At 42.8% G+C, this 20,825-nt stretch overlaps 1 protein-coding gene, 1 long non-coding RNA gene and 1 pseudogene across 4 annotated transcripts in view; 2 read left to right on the forward strand and 1 right to left on the reverse strand.

Moving 5' to 3' along the window:
- ZNF407 (zinc finger protein 407) overlaps window positions 1-7,509 on the reverse strand; it is a 464,509-nt gene extending 457,000 nt beyond the window's left edge. For both annotated transcript variants that reach the window (XM_026455189.2, XM_026455188.2), the window contains exon 1: window positions 7,112-7,509. The gene's annotated coding sequence lies outside the window, so the exon portion shown is untranslated. The remainder of the gene's footprint in view (window positions 1-7,111) is intronic.
- On the forward strand, window positions 6,465-13,274 carry LOC111550660. The gene is made up of 2 exons (XR_002734143.2): window positions 6,465-6,819; window positions 11,260-13,274. It is a non-coding gene; the product is annotated as an uncharacterized LOC111550660 (long non-coding RNA).
- LOC111550659 lies at window positions 7,342-8,045 on the forward strand (annotated as a pseudogene). Its single transcript, XR_002734142.3, has one exon. The product of XR_002734142.3 is annotated as an uncharacterized LOC111550659 (transcript).
- Window positions 13,275-20,825: the final 7,551 nt, after the last annotated feature.

Consider the following 20,825-nt stretch of genomic DNA (forward strand, 5'->3'; position numbering starts at 1 on the left):
TCAAAGGATTTGCGGAGATTAAATGATATATGTATAGAGGCATCTGGCACAGTGTTTACATAAAGAACTCAAAAACATTATTATTGTTACTTCCACTGAATTCCATGTTTATTTATTATCCTCTGCCAAGGATCCCACAAGCTATGCCTATGGAATGTTCAAAAATACTGGCTCCCTATGGGGCATGAGATTTCAAAGATAAGGCTGTGCCTACATCCATGATGCAGCTCTCACGTCCCTGCACTGGAGCAGCCACCTGGAAAGACAGTGTCTGGACAGCTGTGCAGACAGTTGCAAGGACCACCCCCGAGAGAAGATCTGTCACTCTCGGCTGGCAAGCGGTGGCTCTCGTTCTTCCCCTTCTCCAGACTGCGTGAGTGTGGCCTAGGGAGGTCTTGGAAGTGTGAGTTAAACCTAAGACCCCTGGTGGCCACAGCAGAGGAGCAAAGGATCCAAATGCTCATGAGGAAACTTCTGGGATATGGAGAAGGGAACTCGCCACAGAGATGCAAACCAAGAGCTAACAAGGAGAAAAACTAGGCAAGGACCGGTCTAAAGAACTTAATGGAATTCCCCGAATCCCAGGAAGCAAAGGAGCTACAATGGAACCAAACCTTGTACTTTGTGAGGAGGTGGCCTCTCTTTTCTCTTCATCCCCCCTTCCTTAGTCACCAAGTGAACTTCCATGGTTTTCATTCCCATCCACTATCCATGACGCCTAAATGTTTATCTCTAGCCAACAGCTCTGTAGGTACCAGACCCCTAAGTCCATCTGGATGTTACATGCACTCAACTTCCCCCACAAACTTACCCCTTTTTCCTTTGTTCTTTATGGCAGTAAATAGCTTTACAACCCATCAAATCACACAGGCCAGAAATCCTTAATGTCCACTAATAAGATAATGTTTAAATAAGCTAATATATCCATAATAGAAAACAGTACATAGATGAGGCAACACTGGAAGCTCACCAAGACATCCTGTGAAGCCTGAAATCACTTAACAATGGTTACCTCTGGAAAAGTGCCTGAAATCAGGGAGCACTTCTTCTCTCCAGTGCCTGAATGTTAAAACAAAAACCAACAACTACCAAAAAAAAAAAAAAAAAACAACACTTAAGAATAAAGAAAGATATGGAATGGATCTACTGCTTCACAGGCATCAATGGTGTCTCACCAACAGACTGAGGTTCCAGGAAACCCAAGCCTAAGCTACTTCCTCAGGACAGGTACCGATTACCTGGCCTGCCTTACGAGTTTGGGCTTCACTGTCAGAATTGCTTCATAGAGAAGATACTGTTGTCATTTGCTTTGCTCACATTAAAAGAATGGGCACTTCGGCCGGGCGCGGTGGCTCACGCCTGTAATCCCAGCACTTTGGGAGGTCGAGGCAGGCGGATCATGAGGTCAGGAGATCAAGATCATTCTGGCTAACACGGTGAAACTCCATCTCCACTAAAAATGCAAAAAAATTAGCTGGGCGTAGCGGTGGGCGCCTGTAGTCCCAGCTACTCGGGAGGCTGAGGCGGGAGAATGGCGTGAACCTGGGAGGCGGAGCTTGCAGTGAGCCGAGATCGCGCCACTGCACTCCAGCCTGGGCAACAGAGTGAGACTCCATCACAAAAAAAGAAAAAAAGAATGGGCATTTCTAGAAGGAAACTCAAGACTCAAGAAACTGTTAATAGTGATTGTCTCTGGAGAGCAGCCCTGGAGTCTGAGGCATCGCTGTACTACCTGCAATTGTTGATGGTGTGCATGCATTGGATTTTCAAGTGTAAATAACTAAATAAATAACTGAAGGGCCGCGGGGACTTCCTTTCCTCTGAGAAGTCTCCCTAAACCTTCTTCCAAATTAAAGGAAGATTCCTTATAAGCAACTCTCATAACATCTGTGTAGCACAGAGAGTGCTGCAGGACTCAAAACTTTCTTTAAATAAATGCTAAGACATGAACAAATGCATGAACCTATTACTGGCTCCCCAACGCCCTTACAATAAACTCTTCAAGTATTACCTCGGCCTTCAAGACCCGTCGCAGTTTGGCCCCTGCTTCCAAATGCTACACTGCCCGATGCTTTGCCGGGCTGCCTGGGAGCCTCACCTCTCTCCTGAATGCCCTGTCCCCACACACCGGGGCAGGCTCAGGGGTCAGTGCAGGAGTCCCCCTGCGGCTTCTTCCCTGCCTCCAACTCCCCTCACACTCAGCCTACCGCATCCTGGGCTGTACCACACAGCGCAGGATGCGTGTTTCCCAACAGGACCAGGGCAACGTGTTTATCCCACCCTTTCCTAGATCTCTAATAACTCACAGACTACACTGGACATAAGAGGAGCTAAAAAAAAAAAAAAAATGTTGAATGAATCAATGCTAAAATGTTGTAGAAGGTAATATAACTTAGTGACTAAAAATAGGGGTTCTGAAGTCAGACCATCTTAGTCCAAATCCTGGCTCTACCATTTAATAGCTGCGTCCCCTTGCACCAGCTATTTATGCTAAATTTGAGTGTCCCATAAATCAGTAAAATGCAGTATACACCTCCAAAGATCTGGGGGGACTAAATGAGATTATGTACAGAGGCACCTGGCACAGTGTTTATATAAAGAGCTCAAAAACGTTATTATTGCCACCGCCATTGACTTCCATGTTTGTCTTTTACCGTCCCTAAGTACTTAACACTTAAAATGTCCAGTTTTCTCAGTTATACTCAAGGGAAACAAACCAGGATTATATCTGGAAACTACTGTATGAATAAAAGTGATAATCCTCAAAAGGAAAAATGACACTTAAAGAAGACAGCGTTGGAGACCATCATCTCTCTCCACCTTCTTCCGCAAAAGGTTCTCCTTTCAGTGCTCAATTCTAGAAGTTCTAGATTGTACTTTATTTAGGGAGGCTGTAATTCCTTTACACTCCTACACTGTCATCAGCTTCTTGCAAGGCTATTTCTGGGTTTTATTCCAGGTAGCTGAATTGCAAGATAATAAAGTAAGCAGGGAGTTACTACAATTATGATCTACCCATATAATTACCATAAGGAGACGTTCTAGTCACAATACTGATAAGAATAAAGTCTTTCCACTATAAAAATATATATATATACACACACACACAGATGTGGATCCCCTACTAGTGATGTGAGTTAAGATACATACGTAGGTAGCTATATAAACACATATGTATGCATATATTGTATAGACGCATGTTTTGTACTTCCTTTCTGCTCCAAACAACTCATACTCACTCCATTAAATTCCACAATATTTACTGATTCCCCTTGATACAGTCTGGATACTCATCCCCTCCAAATCTCATGTCCCCAGTGTTGGACATAGGGCCTGGTGGGCAGTGACTGAGTTACAGTGGGGGTGTCCCTCACGAATGGCTTGGTGCTCTCCTGAGAAGGTGAGTTCGTTCTTGTGAGACCTGGCTGTTTAAAAGTGTGTGGCACCTCCCCATTCTCTCACTCCTGCTCTTGCCATGGGATATGCTGGCTCCTCCTTTGCCTTCTGCCATGACGGAGAGTTTCCTGAGGCTTCACCAGAAGCCCAGCAGATGCCAGTGCCATACTTTCTGTAGAGGCCACAGAACAGTGAGCCAATTAAACCTTTTTTCTTTGTATATTACCCAGCCTTGGTTATCTCTTCATTTTAGGCAATGCAAGAATGACCTAACACCCCTTTCTATGTGTGAGACACCATGCCAAGAGACTTGGGATGCATACACATGAAAGCCAGTCTTGCTATAATCTAGCGAAGGACACACACACACACACACAACTAACTGAAGGAACCAAGGCTGCAGTGAGATGCTGGTGGTCTTCTGGGATTGCAGACTCATCCATACAACTGCCCACTCAACATGTCCACAGAAATGAGCCCACACTGAAGTATCTCACTGGGGCAGCTGCTCACCTTCCATCGCCACACAGGGAACACCAGGCTCCACCCAGTCACCCAAAGCAGACACGTCAGTGTCCACCTTGACTCATCCATCTCACCTACTCCATCCCCGAGCCCACTCCACTAACTGAGCATGTACAATCCACTCACTTCCCCTACCTCTGGGCCACTACCCTAATTCAGACTTCTGTGATGTCTAATCTAGTACCAATGCAACAGCCTCTGAAAGATCCCCATCCCCTAGCCTTATGCCATGCCCACTGGTCTCCATAGCTGCAATCGAAGGGCTTAAAACAAGCAAAAGTGTGCACATGTCACTATGCTGCCTGTATTTCTTCAGGAGGGCCTCTCCAGCCTGATCTTCCACACCTCCTCTCATACTCCGTGATCCAGCCAAACTTTTAATTCTTGAAATGTTCCACATGACCTTTTGACACTTGGAAGTCTTCTACCTGAAACTTGACTCCCTAGCTGCTCTTTCTCTCTTTGCCCAATGAGTTCCTGTTCATTCTCTGATCGTCACTCCCTCCTGGTATTCCTCCCTAACCTCTTTAGGCTTGCTAGGTTCAGTGGTTATGCTGGACACTTTTGCTTTCAGGGCTACCCACAGCCCAAGCTGCCTTCTATTTAGTAAGACTCCTTTAACGTGTGGGTCTTTGCGAGAGAGAAAGACCATCCCTCTCACCTCCCTGCTCCCTGGCAACTGCAGGGCTTGGCAAAAAATGTCACAAAGATGCAGGAGCAATAAGAGATTTGTCAGCGGTAGAAGAGAGTCAAAAGTCCAGCAACAGACATGGCAGTTTCTCCAGTGGCAATGTTACCAGCAGCAAAATTCTAGGCAGGCTATTTATGTGATATTGCCTTGGCTGTGGCCCCATCCAGCCAGCCTCTTTTGGTTGCTGCCTGTTTTTTGAATCCAGTTCCCTGGCCTTTCCATCAATTCTGAAAGCCATCTATAGCCTTCCAATAAATTCCTTTTCTGCTTAAGTCAGCCAAGTCCATCGCCACGGCTGACAACCAAGAATCATGATTGACATTGTGACATTCTGTGTGCATGACATTAGACTGCACTGCCAATGCACATTTGCTGGTCTATATTCCCCACCATCTTGTTCATTTTACTCTAGTGCAATGGCTGGCACAAAGCAAGCATGCGATGTTTCCTGAACGAATTACTAAATTTCACTAGTAATCAGAGTCGGAAAGCAAGGAAAACGCTTACTGGAGGACCACAGTGCATTCCTAAAAAACCAATCTCAACAACGGTCGAGAGTCACAGCTGCCAATCAGAAATATACAGCTTCACTTATTCGCCTATTCATGGATTTAGAAAGTAGGATTCTTCTATCTGGGATACAAACCACCTTCTTAAAGGAGATGAGAAAGAGAAGAAATCAAACTAGGAGAGTCTATTTTATTAAGGTTAGCGAGTTCTACTCTAATAAAACAAACCTAATCGGAACGAATATTGGGGAAAACGTCCCTTCAACCAGGTGAATACCCACTAGTCCTTGAGATGTAACTCAAATAATATATCCTGCAAGAAGCTTTCACCACTCTCCACCATCAATCAGCCGTAACTTCCACTGTGCTCCCATCTTTCTATTTTAGTATGTAGAAAAGGGTATTATATTTATTTACGTCTCTTCAACCAGATCTCAAAATCCTCTGGGGAAGTATATTATTATTTCCAACACCTAGAAGGGTGTTTAGCATAAAGCAAGAACCAGTGTTTTTGAAATGGACCCACTTTGCTCCGCTTAAAAGGTACCAATGGAACTGTCCTATTGTTTGTAACTTTTCTGCAAATATTAATTTATTCCGAAATAAAGTTTAAAAAAAAAACGCATCAGTAGCAACTGTGTTATGAGCAATTATCACACCTGCCTTACATGTCGTGCAAGAAGAGAGCTTTACCTTGTGCCAGTAGCAGTAATTTTGTATATAGCAGTGAGTCTCAGTTTTGTAAAAAGGGTATAATTCCTACCACACAAGACTGCCGTACTACATGAAGTACAGTGACTATGCCAAATGACATATGAGCTCTTCTTAACAGGGTTCTGATGAGTATATGTTAGGGCCCTCGTCTACAGTGTTCAAACTGGACTAGCACCTCACCACAAAACAGATACATACTACGACTAGGATGTCACCAGGCATAGACTGCAAAGCTGTAACTCAAGTCACTATTAAGACTGTAATTACCTATAAAAGTATTCTACATGTGTGTCCACGGATGTGGGATGTCCTATTCCAAAACTCCCCAATGAAATAAAAGGGCTACTGAAAACCCAGCTCAACCGACAGAGGTCAGCGGCCACTGCACCCCGCCTCCACCAGCTTAAACTCCAGAAGGAGGCCACGCACCCAAGGCGTGCTAACCGGCTGGCTGGGAAGAGGTGAGCATCTACTGAGAAACCCACTGCTGCCCGCAGCGGTGTCAGGCAGCCGGGGGTCTCCCCGCAGTGGCGCAAAGCGGACTGAAGTCGGGAGTGGCTAGGACCCTGCGCTGCCACGGCGGTGCTCTCGGCCAACGCACTTGTGTGCCCTCCGCCCGCCCACACCAGCGTCGCTTAACGGAAGAAGGCTCGAGTAGCAGCGGCGCAGCCAGGGCACCTGGGGGTGACACACGAGTGGGCGGGCGGTCCAGGGAGCCCCTGCTGGAAACCAGACGCTAAACCTTGCAGCTGTGCAGCTAAGGGAGCATCTATTTTCCATTTGAGAGCAACGCGGGCAAGCGAGAACGGCCCGATTTCGGTGCAGGGGTGCATCCCGAGGGGGCGGGGGGCTGTTTCTGCGGCGGACCGGGCAGGGGAAACCGAGGCCACGCTGGATCCGCAGCCCCGAGGTGTCCACGAGAGCTCCGCTCGCGCGAGGGCGCGGCGCGAGGCTGCCCGCAGGACCGGCCTGCGGTGCGAGCGGGTGAGAGGGCAGGGCGGCGGCGGGGGCCGGGGGGAGGAGGGCCGCGAGGCAGCGTGTGCGAGCGACTGAGGGTGTGTGTCCGGGCGTGAGTCTGGGCGGGTGTCGGGAAGGAAGGCGACAGGGAGGGGCGGAGGCGGGGGGAGGGGGGAGGAGAAAGAGCGAAGGGCCCAGACGGGACTCTGGGCGCCCAGCCGCCCGGCTTCAAGCCCTCAAGCCACCGCCCCCAGGCCCCGCGCTGACGCTGGACGGTCCCCGCCTCCAAACCCCCCGCCCCGGCCAGAGAATAACTTACCTGTTTGGCGACGGAATCGCTCCTGCTCGCCCCTCTGACTGACTCCTCCGGCTCACCGTCTTCCCTTTGGGAGGAAGAGGCGGGACATCCTGTTTCTCCGTTGAAGGACTTCCGGTGACATCCAGGGCGACTCCGTCGTGGATGCAGCGCCGGATGCCACAGCCGAAAAACAGAATCTTGGAACTGGTTTAGTAAGATCCAGGTCGAGTTCCTTGTTTTTTATCCGAGTGGCTGGCAGGCTTATGTGCTGTCTTGTTTTTAACCCATCAGCTCTTGCCGGAAGCCGCTCGGAGATAAAACAGGAAGTCCCACCCCTCCCTTAGAGAAGGAAAACGGAGAGCCGAAGGAGTCAATCTAAATACGATGAGCACGTCGGGCTCGAAGGCAAGCGCTGTCAGCCCGGGAGGAGCGTCTGGGATTTCTAGAGGGTCCCAGAACGGGTTCTTCCCGGGCCGATCCCGCCTGCTTCCTGCCCTGTCCCTCCACCCGGCTCCCGCCCTCAGTAAGGGATCCTGAGGGCGGCGCCGGAAACACGGAGACGGCCCAGAACGGCGCGGGACCCGAGAGGCCTACGCTGGCAAACGCAGCCCGCTGCCTCTCTGCCGGCTTCCCCGGGACCTGGAGTGGCTGCTGTCGCTTCTGGCGCTCCGATTTCGAGAAATGATTTTCAGCTGTGCAAGGCGAGAACGCTACTTTAAATGATGAGAAAAATCTCTCGAATGGCTCCCAAAATAAGGTCCTTGTTTCAGAGGCTACAGGAAGCCACCAGCCGAACTTTGATACCAAAAAGGAGGTTAAGAAGCGGAATGTGGCTTGGTGACCAGTTTGGTATTTACAAACTTTCAGCTTTTATTAAAGCTGAAACACCTTGGCTGTTTAAAACGTTCGACAAGGACTTTTTATGAACGTTAACGGCCCAGCACACGGGCTTGTTAGGAAAAAAAAGGCAGGACATCAGGATGTGGTGGTTAACAGCCCGCCTGCCTCCTTGTGCAGGTCCCTTCATGAACCTCGAGTTGGAGGCCTTTCTTCTGAAACTCAGAATCTAGTAGGGAAGACCTGTGTAGACGAATAAATACATCACAGCTTGTTAAGTGCTGTGACAAAGACGCGGTGAAATCCTGCTTGAGGTCATCTGCCTTGCTAAAGAGTTTTGACTATGTTGTAGGCGCAGGGTTAGGGATAGGGTAGGGTTACATTCTGTAATGGGATGTTATGTGATCAGATTTCCATTTAGAAAGATCATTGGCCAGGCCAGGTGGCTCACGCCTATAATCCCAACACTTTGGGAGGCGGAGACGTTGGATTGCTTGAGGCTAGGATTTTGAGACCAGCCTGGACAACATGGTGAAACCCCGTCTCTACTAAAAATTTAAAAATTAGCGGGGCGTGGTGGTGCGAACCTGTAATTCCAGCTACTTGGAGGCTGAGGCGGGAGAATAGCTTGAACCCAGTGGCGCAGGCTGCAGTGAGCCGAGATTGCGCCACTGCACTCCAGCCTGGGGGACAGAGCGAGATTCCATCTCAAAAAAATCATTGTAAGTAATTGGATTTTTTTTGTTTTTGTAATGTTCTGAAGATAGGCTTTCTAGACCGAATCATCACTCAAGGCCAATTCCAACACAGTTCAGTTTAAATCAGAATACATTCAAGTGATAATTAGTTACCTTTTTAAATAGTTCATAGAGAACTTTTCGTAGACATTATCTGGTTTAATTCTGATTGTAATCCACATGAATTCTCTTATCCACAGTAAGGAACAGTAATTTAGAAGACTCTAATAAATTGTTCCAAGATCACACAGCTAGTAAAAGTGGAACTCAACCTTAAACTCCAGAGTCAACCTTTTCCATCTATCATGTGGGCTCAGTTTAATAGTAATAGTTATTTTAAAATTCTAGAGAAAAATATGGAAAACAATTTCCTCACATCAGGTGACCAGCTGCGGATGTTATTTTTATTCCATTAACCAACATTTATTGGGTGCCTGTTATATAAAAGATAAAACTGGATTCTGCCTTGAAAGAGTTCACTTGAAATTTAAAGTTTATTTGAAAATTTAGTACTTCCTACTCTTTTAATAGCTATTTCAACACTGTTGGTCTTGTATAACAAGGTGATACATTTCTTGACAATGACAGTAGCACAATTCTGTATATGGATTGGGCATTCTGTGATCTTTGGGTGATTTATCTTGCTACCTTTCTTACCTTGGGGATTTAGTTAACATTTATCTTCCTCCCTTGAGCAAGATGTAAATTTACTTCACTTTACTTAGTGAAGTAAAATCTAAGTTTATGTTTCAGTTCTATTTTGAGTATTTTGGGTTACTAAGACAAGACTCTAAGGAAGTCAGTTTGACCTCATTTCCAACTGAGAGATTCCATTGATCTCATTCAAGACTAATTTTCTGATTCTAAGGAAAAAGAGAAGTCTTTTTTTTTTCTTCCTCTCTTTCTTTTTGAATGAATAATGCTTGACATGGACAACATAGACTTGTAGTGAAGACAGAGCGTCCTAGTGATGAAACCACCTTTGCAAAAATTACAACAGAAAATTATGACAGTGAAAGAGATCTGACCTAACCAACTCCATCTTGCTTCTAAACTCCAAGCTGTCCTTGTTCATTCCTGGGCATAGGCAGAGCTGACTTTGGGAGGAACTTAGTTTATAGTATAAGTTTGAAACAAAGATGATAACAGCCCATTCTGAAAACAAACTCCCTTCTGGCCTGGGGACCAGACTGCCTTTGTAGGACTAACAAATTAGCCACAAGAGTAGAAATTATGGTTTGGGAGTCATGCAGCTAGAGGCCACAAGATTCTAAACCTCCCCAATTGCTCTGAAGGATAACATCACTATTGTAAAACCCAAGATTGGTGCTTGAGACGTTTTTCAGACCCGCACTCGTGGATCAGCTAGCACCACTCAGATGGATAAACTGGCTCATCTAGTCCTTTAGCCCCCACCCAAGAACTGACTCAGTGCAAGAGGACAGTTTCAGTTCCCTATGATTTCATGTCACACCAGAGCAATCAATTCTCCCCACTCCCTGGTCCTCTACTCCCCAAATTATCCTTTACAAATCCCAGTCTCTGAATTTTCAGGAGACTGCTTTAAGTAATAATAAAACTCTGGTCTCCTGTTTAGCCAGCTCTGTGTGAATTAAACTCTTTATTGCAGTTCCTCTGTCTTGATGAATCCACTGTGTCTGGGCAGTGGGCAAGATGAACCCGTTGGGTGGTTACAGTGACACAAGGAACCCCTGGGGGGGTCAAGACCTGCTCGAAGCCAGCCCCACTCGAGACCTGTTAACAACAACAAAAAAAAATCCTTTTCTTATTTAAGTCTAGTTTTCTTTTACTTGCACCATGAAGCAGCCTAAATGATACAGAAGTTTTATTGCCAAATCTACCAGTTACAGTCTTAAGAAAGTTGCAAAGGAAAAACTCAGAGCAAAGATTTTCAGTCTTCATAAATTCAAAATGTATGCTTTTATCGTGTCTGAGAAAAGAAAGCAATCAATATATTCACATCTTTTTCTGGGTATATGTGATATTTTTTCCATTGGATAATGAATAGTAAACACAATAGCAAGTTGACAAAATGAGAATGTATAAAATTAAAATATATCAACTATTAAATAAATGCCAGGCATTATGCTACAAACCGTATATGCATCATTTCAATTAATCTAACTACTCTAAATAGACACGTCATTTGCATTTTACAGATGAGAAAAATGGCGTTCAAAGAAGTGACGTCATGTTCTCTGATTCTGTCTATGTTGGGTACCTGGTGACGATTTCCCTCTGTCTAATACCTTAAACATATGTTCACCTGCATGCTGCTTCTGTTCTGGACCTGTGCGCTGGATATAGTCCCAACAGAGTGGCTTGCTGGGAGGAGGGAGCTACTTTTCAGATAAAGCACTAGCACTTCATCCTAACAACTTCTTCATACTGAGGCAACATTTTTAAATACACACAAAATGCCTAGGATTCAACTGTTGAGAAAAACTGATGTAAGTCTGTTTGTCTCAAAGAAAGCTGTCAGGAACTACAGTTTTATTAACCTAAATGAACACCTGGTTTGATGATGACTATGTAAATGTATTTTTAGCTAATTAATTTATTTCTGCCCATCAGCCAATGAGTGGATAAAGAAAATGTGATATATATACACTATGGAATACTACTCGGCCGTAGAAGGAATGAAGTAATGGCATTGGCAGCAACCTGGATGGAGTTGGAGACCATTATTCTAAGTGAAGTAACTCAAGAATGGAAAACCAAATATTGTATGTTCTCACTCATAAGTGGGAGCTAAGCTGTGAGGATGCAAAGGCTTAAGAATGATATAGTAGACTCTGGGGACTCGAGGGGTGAGGGATAAAAGACTACACATTGGGTACACTGTGCGCTGCTTGGGTGATGAGTGCACCAAAATCTCAGAACTGACCACTGAAGAACTTCCTCATGTAACCAGAAACCACCTGTTCCACAAAAACTATCGAAATAACATTTTTTAAACTTTACTATTTCTGGATAAAATTTACATAGATTTCTCAGAAAAAAAATATTTAGAATTGAGGTATCTATTAGAGAACTGAGTTAAATTATTACTACTTAAAAACACAGAAAGTGGTATAGCCACTTTATGAATTTATCAGTTAGCAATGGCTAGGTTATGCTTAGTGGTTTATAACCAAATCTTAGTAGTTTATAATAACAAATGTGTATTGTTAATTCCCACTACAAATTTATCATGACAATGCTGGGTGGGGGAGAAGTCAACAAAACATGCCCTGGTTCGTGAAGCTTTGGCCCAGAAGTAAAATGTATCTTCTCTGTTCACATTGCACTGGGCCAGGGAAATTATCGTGGCCACAAGTGACTTCAAAAGGATGGGGAAGTGCAATCTTGGCATTGTCAGAAGAAGTGAAAACATTTGGTGAAGAGCATTAATGACTGTCTTTACAGGAAAAAAACAATCAAATAGACATGATTTCTTGTTTCAGTTTCATCATTTCCTACTGTGTTACCTAAACTTTCTGAGCCTCAGTTTCTTATTACTAAAATAGAATAATGATAAAGATGATATTCATGTCAAGGACTTTGTGTTAACTAGAGAAAAAAAAATTGAAAACTGTAGCAAGTTACGCAAATTAGAAATGTATAATATTACTGCTTTGAAAGTGATGGTGAAATGTAGAATAATTGAGAGGATAATGCAAAGCACTTATACCAGGAGGCTTTTAGCTGCAGGTAATAGAAATGAACTTCCACTACTTTAATCGATAAAAAAGTGTGTTGGCTCACAAATTTGTCATCCAGACATAAAGGAAGCTTCAGAATTCATTGACTCAGGAGTTGAATGTTAGTATCGAGGACCTAGATTTTTCTCATCTGCACTTCAATTCTCAATGCCCGATTCAACATCAGGCTGTAGTAAGATGGCTAGAGTGATTCCAGGGATAACATCTAGAGAGAAAAAAGAGAACTCCTTTTCTTACGATTTTTCTCTTAAGAGAAAAGGAACTTCCCAAAAGCCCCCAGCAAGCATACCTTCACATCCCATGGCCAGAAGTGGCTCACATATGTACCCTGAGCTAAGCACTGCAAACAGGAATGGGATTGCCCGTAGGCCTCGGAGACCACCTGGATCTTGGGAAGGTGTCAGCTCTACCTGTGGCACTTGGCTGAGTGGGAAAGGGATGGAAACATGAATAAAGTAAGAATTAGGAAGGAAAAGGAGAAATGGATCCAGGGTAGGAAGCCAATAGTTGTAGTTATCTCAAACAAATATGATTGATTTCATCTTTATAAATGTGATGACCTAATTTAATACATTCAATCAATGAAGTAAAAGAAAGTGCAAGGACAATATGGCATCTGTCTGTCTCTGTTGAGATTTGAGAGATAATACCAAGAACATGTGGTGACCTGGGTCCTCACTGCTACTGTCTTTCTGTACCTGGACGCTTCCTAGCAAGAGACTTCAACTTCAGAACAAAGAGGATCCCAACTTGTAACTGCATTATACACACCCCAGCCGCACACATAAGTTGCTTTCTAATTATTCCTCTTTAAGAAATTGTTTGTAGAATATTTATCTATGTATAAATGGAAAAATAGAAAATTAAAATAACAAAAATAAGTAACACCATGTATTGAGTCTACTGCATGCTAGGTGCTGTGCTAAGTGTTCTACATATATTGCCATTGTGCTGCCAACGACTCTGCAATAAAGATGTTCCCATTCCTAGTTTACAGCTAAGGAAACCAAGGCTCAGAGAAATAACATATTTTGCCCAAGATTATCCAACTGGTAAAATCTGGAGTCCGAATTTGAACCAGAGTCCACTCAACACACTTTCATCTCTACACCAGTGCTTTCTGAGTTTGCTGCACATTAGAATCACTTCAGGAACTTAAAAAAAAATTCCCAGGTGATACCCCATAGCAAGAAAATTAGAAAGTCAGGCAGGGGAAGAGGAACCCAGGCATCAGTACTTTTTAAAGTCCCCAGGTAATTCCAATGTGGAGGAAAGTTTGGGAACCATTGTGCCATGTTATGTTGCCTCTTCAGCCAGGAATTTAAACCAGAATCTTTTCTTCCAAGGCCAAGAGCAGTGAATGATAGCGTATGAGCTTATGGTATATACTCTCATTCCCAAGTGATCCTCTTCCTCAGGAGTTCTGCTTTAGGGTAACTAATTTCAAGTTTCCCTTTCACTGCATTTCTCACCCATCCAGAGCTAAAAATATTACAGGAGACTTTTGTCAACAGGAAGAATGGACACCTGAACCATCTCAGAAGAACTTTTGAATTCATGATCAACGGCGTGTTTTCCCTAATTAGGATCAATGATCAATGGTGTGTTTTCCCTAATTAGGATAAAAAAGCAAGAAAAAATATTAGGTTTAATTTTCTTCTTACAAAGTAATCACTCAGACTCACCTGGAATTTACAGAGCATTTAATTTCTGGCCTCATTTTTTTTTTGCTTTGTAATTTTTATTTTAATGTAATTTTGGACTTACCATAAAACTTATTAAAAGGACAAAGAACTTCCATGTACCCCTCACCCAGATTCTATAATTATTCACATTTTACCATATTTTATGGTTTATGCATATTTTTTGTGAACCACCACAATGCAATTATCAAAATCAGGTTATAATACTTCTCTCTAATAATCAGACCTTACTCATATTTTTGCACGCATTTTTTTGTCTTGTTCCCCTGCATTTTTTACAAATAACCTCCAAAAAGGTTTATAGCTGAAAGTTATAAAGCATAAAGTGAATAGTAAAATGAGAAGCCTTAATTCAACTGTTATTAATTATATTAAGTGTTAGTGACCAAGCATTCTATTTAAAAGGAAGAGATTACCAGAATGGATTAAGAGGCAAATCTTAGCTATCTGCCATCTATAAGATGTTTGTTAAATTGAAAGATATATTTAAATGTCTTCTGGCCTCTATTTGCTTCTAATAAGCAATTAGAGGCCATTCAGATCTTTGCTTGCCATTATGTTTCCTTATATGTCATTTGTCATTTTTGCTGTCTGCTTTAAAGAATTTCTTTATTTTTGGTTTTCCGTAATTTGTGATATGAGTAGACACGATTTTCATCTGATTTTTCCTGCTCAGCACTTTCTGACCTTTAGAAATCTGTAAGTATGTGTCTTTCACAAAATGTGGAAGTTTGGGACCATTATTTCTCCAAATAATTTTATTTTACTCTGTTTCTCTTGGTTTCCAATTAAATATGTCACACCTTTTGATATTATACACAGCTCACCAAACCTCCGTCCTCTTTTTCCATTATTTTTTCTCTGACCTTCAGGTTGATAAGTTCTGTTGATCTATTTCCCATGTTCCCTGATTCTTTCTTCTGTCACATCCACCCTTCTGTTAAAATCATCTCGTGATTTATTTCAGATATATTTTTAAGTTCTCAAATTTTATTTTTTTCCTTATAATTTCTGTTTCTGATGAGATTTCCTATTTGCTTATTTATTACAGATGCATTTTCCTTTATGTCTTTAAGCACAGTTATAATAGCTACTTTGAAATTTTGTCTGCTGATTCGAATATCTGGAGTATCTTGAGGTTAATTCTCATTAATTTTCCCATTTATTTTTATTATGACTCATGTTTTCTTATTTCTTAAATGTCTAGTAATCTTGTGGTTGTATCCTAGACATTTGAGAAATACACTGCAGAGATTCCTGATTCTATTATGTTCCTCTGAGAAGCATTAGAGGTTTTTTGTTTCTTTGTTTTAACAGGTAGTTCCTTTGGCTGTATTCATACTCCAAACATTTTCTCTCCTTTCATGGGGAGCAACTAAAATCTCATATAGTTCTTTAGCCTTTGCTGAAAGGATTGAATCTGCCTCACACGTGCATAGTTCAGAGATCAACCAGTGATTTAGGCAGAGTATGCTGAATTTGTTGCTTTTTCTCTGTTGATGTCTCCTTTTCAGAGCCCTCTGCCCTTACTTTTACCTGCTAAAGTATCCCTGAACTCTGCCTTCTGGGACTGAAAGTGAGATTTTAAATAAACTATAGATGGCTTCCTTTATTTGGCTATTATTATTTAAAATTTGAAGGAAGCATTGGTCATTTTTGGTGACTAGTCATTTTTGATGACTAATTTAAGTGTCATTTAAACTTTCATTTCCTTTAAATTAACATTTTTTGTCATTCCATTCAAATGCCTACTTACAATGGCAATAAGAATATGCTATGAACACTTAACCTCCCACACTAGAATTTTAAATCTGAGTTCTTTTCGAATGCTGTTTTGGTGAATTTCAGTGTGGGAGGTGAGATGATTTAAAGCTTTAGATTTTCTGTTATAGTCAAAGGCATAATTTATCTGACATCTTTTTTCATCCTGCATAAGGAATAACACTAGAATAACGTTTTTAAATAACGTGTCCACATAATGACATTTTTTTCTTTTCAATTCTATCCAAACTAAAATAGCTCCGAAGTATTTACTTATTATCATAACTGTTAAGAAATTATACTTGCCAGGCGTGGTGGCTCATGCTTGTAATTCCAGCACTTCGGGAGGTCGAGATGGGTGACCTCCACTTGAGGTCAGGAGTTTGAGACCAGCCTGGCCAGTATGGTAAAACCCCATATCTACTAAAAATACAAAAAAGTAGCTGGGTGTGATGGTGGGTGCCTGTAATCCCAGCTACTCAGGAGGCTGAGCCAGGAGAATCACTTGAACCTGGGAGGTGGAGGTTGAAGTGAACCAAGATCACACCATTGCTCTCCAGCCTGGGCAACAAGAGTGAAACTCAAGAAAGAGAGAGAGAGAAAGAGAGAGAGAGAGAAAGGAAGGAAGAAAGGAAAAGGAAAGGAAAGGAAGAGGAGGAGGAAGGGGAAGAAGAAGAAAAGAAGAGAAGATAAATTATACTTATTACATCTGCCATCACTTCTCTTCTACATCACGCTGGGAATTAAAAAGAATGCATCATTTTTTTGCTTCAGAAAATCTCCTGCATTCTTGTCTTTGTGTTTTATCAATTTATTAGGGCTTTGGACAGCTGAGCAAAGTATAGAACATATCCAATCCAACCTCTGCCTTACAAGAACTTAATTCTTAAAGAAGAAAGTTTTCTCAACATGGTAAAGAGGAAGATGAGCTTTCTTACTTGTTAAGTGCTCTGCAATATAGAATGTAGATGTTACATAGTTGGTCAGTGGAAGAGCAGAAGGAATATGTGCTACTGTTAGGACTTGGTTTAAGTTTTTCTGCGTTATGAAAGGCAGTAGTATTACAGATCGTTAACATAGTTATGCTAGATCTAACCATTGTACATTAAGATAGAAACGAGTATTTTATTTTGTCTTGTATAATCAAGACCTCAAATCATGATTTTTTAGCCATTACATGTACAATATTCAAACTCGATGTGAAAAATAACATATAACACAATTCATTTAAAAGTAGACATTTAAAATAGTATAGTACACCTTTTTTTTTTTTCTTTTTTTAAGAGACAGGATCTCCCTGTGTTGCCCAGGCTGGTCTCAAAACTCCTGGGATCCTCCTGCCTCTGCTTCCCAAAGTGCTAGGATTACAGGCATGATCCACCACGCCCAGCCATTAAAATAGTATAGTATACTATCTACTAAACTAGATTGTGTTTAAAAGTCATTTGGCCCTCTCATGAAACAGTGAGTTTGGGGATTTGTTTTTAAGTGAAGACAGATATCTGTAGAAGTGAGAAGCCAGATAAAATAGCATTTGTTTTCTTTGGTGAGCTTTCTCCTTACTCTGCTTCTTCTAAGAACTTTGTTGAGCATGCCTTAAGGGTCAGGTGCTGGGCTTCGTAATCTCCTCAGCTTAACTTCTTGTCACCTGCAGGAATGGCAGAGCAGTGTCATCTAACTCTGTCTTCTGATTGCTCAAGAGGAATCGTGTGTGTGTGTGAGAAATATTCCAGTTTGGGAATGTTGGCTTCCCATTCAAAAGTGCTTAGGACATCGTGAAAGCCACATCAACGGGGGTGAGGGAGCCAGTGCAGGGCTCCTGGGCTTCTGGTTTGTGGCCTCTGAATGAAGGTGTGGCCCCTGGTAAGATACAAGCACTGCTGGGAAGCCTAACACATTGAACAGTTATTAGTTATTGACACCTCTGCATGGCTTGTTTTCTGTGCTTCTCCCCAGCACTAGCTGCTCCAAGAAGGTTTCAAACTAGGAACAATGTGAAGTGGAGAGCATAAAGACAAGAGAAGTCCAGGAAGGGTATAGCACACCTGGTAGGGAAGACCCCAAAAATCGCAGCTGCAGAGTCAAGAGGAAGAAGTTAGCAATCATACTGATCACCTAATGTGTGCAGCACACCCCACTGGATGCCTGAAATGCAGAGATTAGTAGGACATGGTCTCTGATATTATAGAGCTTGAAGTTTAATAGGAGGGAGAGAGATGCACAGAAATCATGAGTGTGCGTTGCAGCATGAGAATGGATGATATAAATGTTGAAATCATTCATTTCAGCATTTAAAATGTTTCCTGATGACATGCAGTATGCCTGGAACTTTGAAGACCACGATAGACGAAACAGACATAATCTCTGCCTGTAAAGATGTTACAGTCTAGCAGGAGAGCTGGCAGGTTTTAAATTGTAGAAATACAATCATGCATCACTTAATAGGGATACTGAGAAATGTGTCCCTGGACATCTTCAGCCACCCTAGAGTGTACCCACACAAGCCTAGATGGCGTAGCCTACTACACACCTAGGCGGTATGATGTGGCCTATTGTTCCTAGGCTGTAAACCTGTGCAGTGTGTTACTGTACTGAATGTTATAGGCAGTTATAACACAGTAGTAAGTATCTATGTATGTAAACACAGAAAAAGGTACAGTAACAATATGGTATTGTAATCTTATGGGACCACTGTCATATATGTTTGTTGGCCAAGTTGTCAGTATATGGTACATGACTATGTATTTAATGACAATGATAATAAATGCTACAAAGAACTATGGAGACTATGGTAGCATAATAGGGACACCTCACTTACTCATGAGGAATAAGAAAAAGCTCCCCTGAAAAATTACAAGTAAACCAAGATTTGAAGAATAATGTGGAGGGAGGGGTATTAGCGAGACCAAGGGGGTTGTAAGGGTGTTGCCGGAGGAGGGAGAGACTCTGAGAAGGTTCTGAGGGAAGCTCTTAGATGTTTGCGAAACTGGGAGAATTTGAAGGATGGGGTTGTCAGGGCATACCTAGTGATAGCAGAGCGAGCCAGAAGGGTAAGCAGAGAGCAAGTTGTGCAGGACTTGTAGACCTTCTTGGGATGTCTAACTTCATCCTCAGACCATATCGCCAGTTGAGAGCTTTAAGCAGGGTGAGAGGGACAAGCCGACTGCAGCGTGGCACACACAGTGAGAGGGGCTGTCGTGTAGGCAGAGGCTGGTTAGGGGCTTCTGCAATAACCCAGCAAAAGTTAAGAGTGTTGGCTTATGAGCGATGCAAGGTGACAGTAGAACTAGAAGGAAGTGGTGGCTTTTGAGAAACGGGCTGGACTGGCCTTGATACTGAATTGGATTGGAAAGAGGGAAGCGTGGAAGACAGTACAGGGCTCTGCTATCAACTAGCCAATGGCCCACTTACCAAGGTAGGGAGCACCAGAGGGGAAACAGGCTCGGGGAATGGATGGAAGTTTTCGTACTAGGTGAGTAGTTTCAGATGGGAAATGGGCAGGAAGATGTGTGGGCCTGGTTCTCAGAAGAGGGGGCTGGGCTGGGAGTCACGGGCATCTGGCGAGTACAAAGGCCAAGGAGTCCCCAGCATGAGTGTGAACAGTGAGAAGTGGCCGGGAGCAAGCCCTCAGGAGAGCCCTCGCTCACTCCCTTCTCCCAGCAGCAAGTGCAAAGGACAGTGTCACTGACCAGGGCTCTCGTGCTGTCTGGCGCACAATCACCAAAGTTTCCAGGCCAGTACGTTTTATTTTTATTAATACAACAGAAAGCCAGAAACATTCCCAGCTTCACTGTTTTCCAGAAGAGCACCTACCAAACCCAAATGATATTCCTAACCCCTAAACCTCATCACAATAGTTACGCTTTAATACACTACGTCTACTAACAAAGCTGGATACAATACAGTGAAGTTGCCCTCCTCCAATACAGTAAAGTCCCCCCCGAAGGGCATGTCACAATGTACCCCCAACTATACTGGGTGATCGTTTTTGTCCATGTGCATATATTTCATCATTAAAATGTTAAAAAACAAGTATTTCGATTTCTCTCTGCCTTAACTTTTTTGCCTCCGTATAACTAGTTAATATGCCTGAATAACTAACAACTGAGTAGCTTTCTCTTATCCCTTTGAGTATAAGGAACTTGGAATATACTCCTTTCTGACTCCCACATCAGGGTAGGTTAACCGCAGGGCTCAGAATTGAGTGGAAAACCAGGAGGGAAAGCTGGGGAGACCCATGCTGCCCTGGGTGACAGAAAAACATGGACTCTGAACTCTGGCAATCCAGGGTTGGAATATCCTAGATTTTACAACCTCCACAACTATTCATTCTCCTCCCCTTCTCTCCTGGCAGCAACGTAATAATTAACTGAGATACTGCTGGTCTCAGAATGATTCAGCAGGAATGAAGATCAGCGAATACATCATGTTGTTCGGTGACTTCTTAAATCTTATGGTACGTTAGTCAGAAATGCTTACAGTGTATTTTATAATAAACTTTTGTTAATGGACTAACATGACGACTCTAAATCTCTTGCACTGTTAGTCCTTAGCTGCAATGCCAAATACATCAGGTAGATTCAACAGAATCGAGAAACACCACGAAACCCTGCATAATTAGATGAGCACAAACTACACTTAATAGCACAAAATACCAAACACCTGCCGCTGTTCTGTAAAGAGGACTTGATATTCTATAGAACTGGAGATGTGGTGGCTTGAAGCCTCCTGCTTCCATAGCAAACACTAACTGGAATCCTTCACAAATACCCACGACTAGGTTGAGCCCTCAGTTGGGTCCACTTCTGTGACTAGAATCAAGGTGAACGGAATCACTGACTGCCTGCTCCAGTCCTTTTAAAGGTGGTACAGCACGTTTTTAAACTGACATCTCAAGAACCAACAGAGTGATGTGAAAAAGTTGGACGCAAATGTGTTTTGCTCTGTTTTTATTTGGAGTCATAATAGAAAA

Source organism: Piliocolobus tephrosceles, chromosome 18 (genome assembly GCF_002776525.5).
Source record: "Piliocolobus tephrosceles isolate RC106 chromosome 18, ASM277652v3, whole genome shotgun sequence".
In the NCBI taxonomy this organism is placed as follows: domain Eukaryota; kingdom Metazoa; phylum Chordata; class Mammalia; order Primates; family Cercopithecidae; genus Piliocolobus; species Piliocolobus tephrosceles.